The sequence below is a fragment of the Anopheles aquasalis genome, chromosome 2 (assembly GCF_943734665.1).
Source record: "Anopheles aquasalis chromosome 2, idAnoAquaMG_Q_19, whole genome shotgun sequence".
NCBI lineage: Eukaryota > Metazoa > Arthropoda > Insecta > Diptera > Culicidae > Anopheles > Anopheles aquasalis.
In genome coordinates this window covers 10,470,001-10,480,000 of record NC_064877.1, presented here as the reverse complement: position 1 = coordinate 10,480,000, position 10,000 = coordinate 10,470,001, and positions in this window count along the sequence as shown.

Here is a 10,000-nt window from a genome sequence, read left to right as displayed (position 1 = left end):
CAATTCGCAGACCGCGTTGGTTGTGTCAACGCGAAACCGATTGCCACACCGAGCGGCCACTTGATTGCCAACAAGCGCCCCCGAATACTTGGGAAAAGTGGTAAACCGTGGTGGCGGTATCTTTCACGCAAACGAAACCGAAACCCTCGGGCTCACCGGGGAAAGAGAATCAATCAGACCGATCGGCCAGTGGCTGCCATTCTACTCCTTCGGCGCGAGATCTCGATTGGCGGTGGTGGATCTTTTGGAACCAGCCACTGTGAGTACACTTGAGCAAAGGAGTCTCGTGATTCCATTTTTCCAACCTTTACTCTCGCTTTGTCATTTGAATAGGAGAACTCGAGCGCTCGATTCGATTCGATTTGCTTTGATTGGCGGTACATTCGACACTTTTGCCGCATGAGGAGCGATGGCCACAGCGCGGTGGCATTTACAACGCTTTGTGCTACCATTTGAAGTTGTGGTTTCAGTTTATTTTTTGGCAGCCCTATTGGCCAATAGGGATGGGGATGATTCAATGACTGGCGCATCACTCCAGTGCCTCCTCGCTGGCTGGCAGGTTGGTGTGCTGAAGTGGTCTTTATTTGACTGAACCTCTGAATGCTGCCCCTTATGCAGGCGAATGGATAGGCAAACGTTGTTTGAACGGTGGTTGAATGATTGAATAAAACTGGATGTTGGATCTGGGGATAAGATCAGAGGCAATATCGTGCCACTTCAAACCATTCCCAAGTATTGCCTGACTGGGCTTTGAAGAGCTGGTTTGTGAGTTATGCTTGTGGTATGCCTTACGACCCACGATGTACTTTATATATAATTCGAAGAAAGGAATACCGGGGAACGTTGGAACATTGTGCTCCGATGGCTTCTGTAGTAGAGAAAGGATGGTTGCACCTTCCAGTGACTGTTATCAATTTGAAACAGTGACACCTGTCGCATCTGCAGTGAAAGGTCCTCGAGCTAGCAGGCGATAATACGATAACTGTATTGTCTTAACGCTTTTATGTTTCAAAATGATGGAGAACCGGAAAACCACGCGAACGATCTCTCTCTTTCTCTTTGGACAGTTCAATACGGAAAAGTGTGATAAAATCTCATTCCGTCGGCAAACCGGATGTCCTGTACCTTTTTTATTACGTACTCCGGCAGCACCGGGACATGGCAGAGGATCGATAAGACCCTACGGACTTATACCGGATAATAGCGAAATGAACAGCCAGCGGCTGTAACGTAACGATAGCATAATAGCAACGTACATTTCCCCCATTTTGCTCCGATGACGGAGTCCCATCCTTTGCGATGATCGACGAAAGGGGCCACGATCCACTGCGGTAACGGCACCACCACCACCACCACCACCACCAGCGAGTGAAAGAGGCTTGGATTCCACCATTTTTTTATGTCCCTTTCTGCATCGGAAACCCTCCAGGGGCCTTTCGGTGCATCGTCCGCAACGGCGCGAGCTGTGCTGTGATGCTCGCCTAGCTCCTTTCCCTTCCCGGCAGCCAACCATTTCCATTCGAGGCTTGGCACCACATTTCAAAAGGCGAAATGTCACCAACTTTTCCGACCACACACTCGCCAACCGCCGGTGGTGCGGTGAATCGCGCGGATAATGAAGTTACAGCCCTTGGGAGCATCGGAAGGTGACCTTTCCGTTCGCTTTCGTTCGCAACGGTTTGCTGCTCCCGGCCATCCTTTAATGGTTGTCTTTTGGTGGATCGCACGTTCCAGCTAAGCGCCTTACTGGCTTACCGGAGGAACTGATGCGGATGCATTGCATTCGAATGCAATCCCGAGAACTGTCGTGATGAGTATCGTGATGCGTGGGCCCATAAGCTCATTATCGGTCGCCTAATGAATGCCGTAGCATCAGCAGCAGCAGCAGCAGCATAAGTGCATCGCTGAGGTGCGAAGTGATTTCAACTAGCTCCACATTCAACTGGCATCGGTGTGCAAGCATAGAGAGAGAGAGAAATCATGGTCATAGTTTAGTTGATTATTTTATGCTCATCAAGCACACATACAGCCGCTTGCAATCCAGCAAGGCGGTTAATCAGAGCTTATCGAATTGCCGGAGGTGGTGGTTAAATGATTTTACAATCGGGTCTGGGGACTGACGAGAAGTTGCCACACGACCACCGCTGCTGCAGACCATTCCGCCAGGTCTATGCTCGCGTGAATTCGCACCTGCTGATTGCTCGAGATGATCTAAATGTGTACGCGCGTGGTACGCCCCAACAGCCAACGGGGAAAGTGATTTAGAAACGTTGGTTTGGAAACTTTCTTGAAGGTAGCTAGAGTTTCCAGCTTCATGGGTGGGGAGCATTCTCATTAAGAGTTGAACTCAATTTCGCTTCCGCTGCGATGCGTGTTTTAATGGTAGTGGGATTTGGTTTTAAGGTGGATGGTCGGGACAAAAAGAGGTTCAAATTTGAAGATGATTTTATGATAAAACTATTCAAAGCCATTTTTGCGGTTGTTATCGTCTTTTCGCTATCCAAATCTCATACTGTTTTGTGAAATCTCATATTTCTTGAAATCTGGGAACTATTTGCCAGGTATTTCCGTCGAGTTTATATAAAAAATGTTAACACTTTTTTAAAACAATTATGTGAAACGAGTTTGATTTTTATATATATAGATAGGGGTTTTCAGACAAAATCGTAAAAAACATCCACATTTCAAAATACTGCCAATAATCGAAAAATTGGAAAATCTATAAATATTCGACGATCTAACATAAAAATAGGTTGGTTTGAATGAATTTTCTGATGACCCATCAAGCAGCTACGATAGGGCACCGGGCACGAATCAAAAGACTTGCCCGTTTAAGCGACGAACCCGATTTGATCACCATCCGTGTAACCACTATTTCAACTTAAAAAATCTGCCATAAAAAGAAAACTAAAATGCTAGTAGCTCGTAAATGAAGAGCAAATGAAATGTTCAATATTCGAAAAAGAACCGTCCACTAGTTGAGCCTTTTGTTACCTGAGTGGTGTAACGTGAAGAACTTTGACCATAATCATTTTAACGCACGCATCTGTTTTATGCTAAGTGCGTGTACTGCCCACCTGATTACAACGCTCCATGCGACATCACATTATCACCAGCTCCATACGCGAGAGGCATCAATTCTGATGACAGCAGAGCTTCGTCCACAGTACCACTTGGCGTTTGTGGTATGAATATGGTTACATAACTGCATCGCCTAATGCTTTGCATCTTTGGCTATCCGCTGGCACAGCATCATATGTCCCTTCTTATGTGCCGTATGGAATTATGATTCGTCATCCATCACCTTGCAAATGCATCACGAAGCTTGAAAGCGCGAACCACCAAGACACCACCGCATAGTCTGGTCTTCTGATGTAATCGCACTTTCGCTTTGCACCGAAAGGACAAAACCGCGATTGAAGGCGCGAAATGCATTTCCTGTCGTTGCACACATACGCGTCGCTTGTAGCCATTTTGTGGTTTTCCTTCTTTTTCCGCGTTACCCTTGCGCGGGTAAAGTGGCCGCTGAGTGGCTGCCCCGAAAGGGTCGCTAAAGGGTGAAAATCAATAGGTGGGCGACATGGCGAAAGCTGGAGGCTGGCCAATGCCAATGTAGTAACTTTCATCGACTTTAACGATCACGACACACGTGCGATCGATGTGCAGAGGAGTGCCCTAAGTTATGGCCTGCATACGTGGTGGCCACGGTGGCCTTTATCACGGCAGCAACATCATCCGAAGCAGCTTCCGTGGGCACATCTGCTGACACGAGGAGGCAGATTATGCAGTCACAATGCAGTCGCAAAGGCCTCTTCCTGGCACCAGCAGCCAGCGCTCACGGTTACACACGGTTTTGATGTTTCTATTTTCTCGCGATTTGTGCGTGGATTTTTCTGGTCTCTGCCTTGAGGGCCCGGCATAAGTCACGGCACATGGTCGGTCGGTCGGCCGGTCGGTGTCCAATGCATGCTCAAAGCACTGCTGGTATATCATCGGGACATCGCGTACCGTTGGCAGCCATAATCATCGCGGTAACTGTGTAGCCACCGGTCTATTCATCTTCATTAGTGATTAAATTTATCTTGGACCAGATCCGTACCGTGGGTTGAGCAAGAGCAACTCGCGGTCCGGTTCCGGAGATGATGATTCGCATGGCGTCGTCCATTTTTCCCTCCATCTCGCCCTATAGATGGTTGCTGTTTTTTTTCTGTTTTCAACGGACACGGCGAGGATACGAGTACACGGGTATTGTTTTTGGCCGCTACCGCTAGGACCTAAGGAGAGGAGAAGGATAAAGGAAAAAGGATAGCTTTCTGGCCAGGGCGATACAGGATGTCGCGGGAATAGAGATTTATTGGCAGCTTCACTGGCAGCCAACATGGGGCGCATTCCGGTGAAATGATTTCGATGCTGTTTACTCGGCTCGGTCGGTACGGTGTTCGCTTTTCTGGAGTGTTCTCCGTGGACGGTGGTGGAGCATCATCGAGCCATTTTTATTGATATGAATTTTGGAAACACGTTGGTTAGTTTCTTCAAGAAGAATCATAGTTTTAGGGAATTGTCGGAGAGTATTTAACCCCTGGAGACGCTTACTGTGAGGAGGATTTTATAGCTCAAACTTGCTCCGATATCTTCCAAATTACACATTCAAATGTCGTCCTCGTTACTCCGGATTACACTCTAACTATCAAGCTGCACCTGACTCGTCCTACTTATAGGATCCTCGCCATTTACCGAGCAGTTACTCGGTGAGGAACGGATAAGAATTCAATTACCCCTATAGCCGTTCCGGCATTCATATGCTCGACGCTCCGGCGAGTGAGCCCTTGATTGGATTCCGTTGCCAGTGCGCGACGGCATCCAAAAGGGCATCTTCGCCGTTGGCAGAGCTGGAAGTGCATACCGGAGCATCGATGCAATCTGCTACGACAATGTCGACGGTGGTCTGCATGTTACCGAGCCACGAATCAGCCTTTTGCCTACGGGGGCCCTTGCTCGTCCGGTGGTCTTTACCATCGTCACGCATCACATTACGCTGGGAGAGGGTGACGATGGTATTGTAGTCAGGATGATTATTGTTATTGCCACCAGGCCCTGCTCGACGGCAAGGCCTCCAAGGGAGAGCCGGATCGGATGGTCGGTGTATCCCACGTCAAACACGCCAGAATACGTGTGGCGTGATTGTCACTCCGTTTGGCTCATCGTCATCGGTGGCCATTGCTTCGGGTTGGTCTGGCAGAGCTGGCGTGCCTTGGCAAGGTGCTTCTGGAATGTTTTCCCCTTTTTTTTTTGCTGCTCACTTGCTAGCCACTGTTCCATGGTGAGGGACGTTTATGATGGCGGCGGTTTTCGGTGAGTCTTCGATATTCGGTGTGAGTTAAGGCACATAAATTGTTCGCTACAAAGGTGCATGGCACGAAATGGTTCCATGTTTTGTAGTGCGAGTGTGAGCATCGCAGGATATTCCTATAGATTGCTTCCACTGCATGAGGCAATCCCACGAGATACTCTAGCGCTGGAGTAAGGTTATGAGTTGCTGCTACACATCTTGTTAGGGGTTGGTCCTACCTGCTCAACTGTTCAATCATCCGGTGCCGGAACTGGTAGTAGTCGCATCGCACTGACGTTTATTAAAGAAAGCTACATGGAAAATCCATCCCGGGCCGTACAGAGCTTAGTGAATTCCGAAAACAACGCAGGAGAAGACTAAGTAAAAGCAACTTCCATTGGCTTTTCTAGAGAAAAACCCTGCACGAAACAACGAAACCAAGCAAAAAGTCGTTTATTAGCTCCTCACTACATCACCGGTAGTACCTTCGGATTAGCTACACTTAGCAGCAGACACTGTGCAAGTTGCGATAAAGGATTGTTAGGGATTTGCGCTCGGATGATTCACTTCACAAGAAGAAGAAGAATAGTACAAAAGCACGAGACACAATCTAGCAAAATCCAAATGGATGGAAAGGATAATCAAACTCTCGTCAACAGAACCTCTTCCATCATCATCATGCTCTGCCGGATAAAGCTAACAGACGGACCGTTCGGATGATAACGGTAATGGAACAACTACGCGAGCACTGTCGGATCGATGCGATTCAGCGGAATATCCGGATCGTGAAACATAAAGACAAAACGAACTCAAACCATGATAATGGACCAAAACAAGAGGAAGCATAAAATAAAACAAGACAATTCAACTAACCCTATCCATAGCGCGTCAGTTAATTGAGTGACAGTAGCACTGGAAATGGATTCCAACACCGTACAGCCGTGAACCATGTAGCATCCATCGCCTGGTTACGTTTTCACATTCCCTTAACGTAAAAAAAAAATCCTCCCAATCAATCGGAATCCACCGGAGTACGAAACATTGGCAACATCAGCGAACCGCATGGGCTGTTTGCATCGGAAAGCACAGCACAAACCGGTGACCGTAGGCAATCTTTGAAGTTTTATTGATTTTGTCCAACGGTTTGATTAAACAAAACGCTCCACACCGAATCCCCTCTCTCTCTCTCTCTCTCTCTCTCTCTCTCTCTCTCTCTCTCTCTCTCTCTTTTAGCTCGATTCTAACCACCCGCTACGATTGGTGGTATTGGACGTTCAACCCTTCCCCCCGGGGAAGGCGGGGGATGCGTGCAAAAATTCAATTGTGTATTTATTTGTTTTTCGCAGTTTTCGCGGTCCCCTTGCCAATGTGTGTCTATGGGCGGCGGGAGGGCTAGCAAATATTTTCCCTTTTCCACAGGCGGCTGGCGGAAGCATTTTATTATGACTTTGTTTGCAGATGCACATGCACAACCACCATGATGGATTCCAATTGTGGCACTATTTGCGGTGGGCCATGGTGGCCATGGTGGGCTGTTTGATCGCAATTCGCGCTGTCAATCGAAATGGTGCTATTGGCGTACTGGCGATCGTGTGCGTAGTGCGTTTGTCTGTTTGTCTTTTGCCCATTGGCGGGTGTGTGTTGGAATGTAATCGATAGTTTGCTGCCGTGAAATAATGGCATTCCGATGTAGATACTGATGAGGAAAAGGCTGGTCAATTTAAAACAAAAATTGCTAAAAGAATTCCGAAGCAAATGGCACAAAAAAATGGTTAGATATTTGTGCTGATAGATTATTCGTGAACAGCGTTTTATGCGTTTTATGTTATGTTCATGCGGATGCAAGAAAAATGCCGGTAAAATCGGAAAATAATTTGATAAAAATGAGATAACTTGTACGACCCTATATGAAAGCATTAGCTCCGTGCTCAATAAAATTGCATTCGCGTTCACTGGAATGAAATATCTCTCTCTCCTGATTTTCCAGTTATCGGAACGGTTGGAATCACTTATTTGAACAAGAGCGATCCAATAAACTCCAATTTTTAATCCCGGCTAGTTTTCCCGCAAAAAAGCCCGTGCAGCACGTTATTTGAAAATGGATTGCACTTGGAAGCCATGGAAGAGCTCGCTATTTTAAGCCAAACCGACAATCCATCGCCCGTGGGCCCGATGATATTCATCTGCAGCATCGCCGCTTTCCCCATCCAACCATTAGAACCAATCATTTCCATCGGATCGTGGAGCAGCAGCAGAGGAAGCAGAAGAAACATCCAGGAGCTTTTTTGCGAGATTAAATATTCACCGCACGACGCTCGGTGCTCGCGAATTGCGTTAACTCCGGCGATGATGGTAAGCAGAGGGGAGGCCACGGCGGGATGGCCAACTAGCAGCTGGAAAACTGAGGGCGCTGCATAATTAATTAAGGCATAACCGGTACGCGGATCGCGTTACGTCATTCGTCATCACCGCATCGAAGCAATCGGATCGAATCGCGGCGAATGGCCTGCTAAGCGTTTACCAGATTTTCCATCTGTTGTGTTTTACACTGTCCACACCTTTTATTCGTATCGGTATGGTATCACCTTAATGGTATTATTCTAACACTTTAAAAAAATCTCTCTCTGCTGTACAATCTAACTATCCTGGACGGAGGCCCGCTCCACGTCCTATCTTGCGAGCCGCAGCAGGTCGAAAGGGCCCGTGCTGGCCTCTCCGTGCAGCACGATCCCTGGGGAAGGATCCCAGCCGGTGGTCACTCACGCCAATGACAGGTAGCATCCTGTCATGCGGAGGAGCATCGGCTTTTTGACAATCGTGGCTCCAACACCATCCAACTAATTGGCCGAGGGAAAGAGAGGTCGGAAAACCAATGCCAATAGTAGCCAGCTTCTGTCTGCCTGGGGGGGGGGGGGGGGGGGATGGGTTTTTTTTGCGGGATGAAGATGGATATTTATTAGCTCGTTTAGTTAGTCGCTGTTTTAGCTCCCGGTTGGCGTTACGGCACTTGATTTGGCGCTTTATGCTCATCAGTATGCTCGAAGAGCAGTAGAAGGCAGTGCTTCATCGCCCAAGAATGGCAAGAACACAGCACAGCACGGCAGCAGTTGGCGTCAGTCTTAAACGGATTGCGATGAGAGGTTCTCTTCGGGTTGCTGTGATAAAATGGACGCAGCTCACATAAATAACCTCCGGGGCGACGATGCAACCACGACGACGACGACGACTACGACGACCGGCCTTAATAGGCCGTTCTGTGGGGGAGCTCTCTATTATCAAACTCTAAAATCGAGATCGAGAGCATAAGCGGAATGCTGCGCTCGGAGACATTACTTGTGGCTGGCAACCATCACCGTTCACCAGCAGCACCAGTAGCAGCATCAGTTTCATCGATTACGCCAAGAAGGCCCCCGCGGGGGAAAATGATCGAGTTCTGCTACTGCTTCTTCTTCCTTGTGCAATCCTGAGGCCAACCTGAGGGGATGGCATAATCCAAATTATATAGCGCGTACGTCTGCACCGGAGGCGGTCTGCTCTTCTGACTTCGTAATTGAATTGTACTACGCTCTACGGATCATAAAGGGTTAATGAGTCAGGTCAGGCCTATTACCCGCTTGGTAGCTGACTTGTGAACAGCCTACTTTGCTGACTAGTTGAAGAGCGAAGAGAGAGAACGGTCGCTGGAAGCTTCTGCATTTTGTATGCAAATCACAGCTCGACTCGATGGCTACTGGTCCGTGCGTGGGTCTAATCGATGAAGTGCGACGGAATGCGAGTTGGCAAGCTTGGTGTCGCTCCGGATAGCCTTGCTACATACAGAGTGGCCACGGCTACGAATTTGCCATTCAGACGGTTAAAGGCTACCGTGGTCGTCGGCATTACGGTAGCTGATCACGTGTCGATCTTTAGCGGTGCCATTTACGAGACCGTCGAGCGTTTAGGACGATTGAGTTGGACTCAGTCACACAGCGAGTTACTGAGCGATTTGTGTGCGATTTTACTCAGTATTACTTTGCGTAAACTCTTGTACCTGTTGACAGGAACAACCTATGTGCGTTCATTCGCTTTCCCGGAAGAACTCTTACACAAACGAGACAAATTGGCAGTTCAGTAATGCTTCGAACAGATCAAACGGACATACTATTACCAAACGGACCACTTCGTCACCAAATGTCACGCTTCATTTCCGTCGAGCAACTCGCTGACGGCTCGCTGAAAAACAGTTTTCCATCTAGCGTGAACCGCGTAGTGAAAGGCAATGCGAGAAAAACTCTTGGGCCCGGGAAAATGGTTCCATTTAAATGCTGCATTACACAGGTGGGTGGTCACCGGTACTTGTTGCCAAAGCACTGCGATAGAGAGTTGGGGCTGTTTGTCCTAAATCACATTAGATTCGTCCGTCGGACGGGGGCGTACTGGATCGTAGTGGAATGACGAGCGGCGTATCAATTGCATATGTAAGCGTTTGTGATGTTGTGTTTGCTATGCTCCTCGTGTTGTTGTTTTTTGCTGTTTTTGTGTTTCGCGTCGTTGGCCGTTTTGCGTAAATTACATCCAGCACCCGATCGAGCGTGTAATGCGCTGGGTGGCTGCGTTGGAATGCTTCATTACACCCCGCGAACGGTAAAAGGGGAGCGTGGGTGGGTAAAGTTTAGGATGAAAGTTCATCGA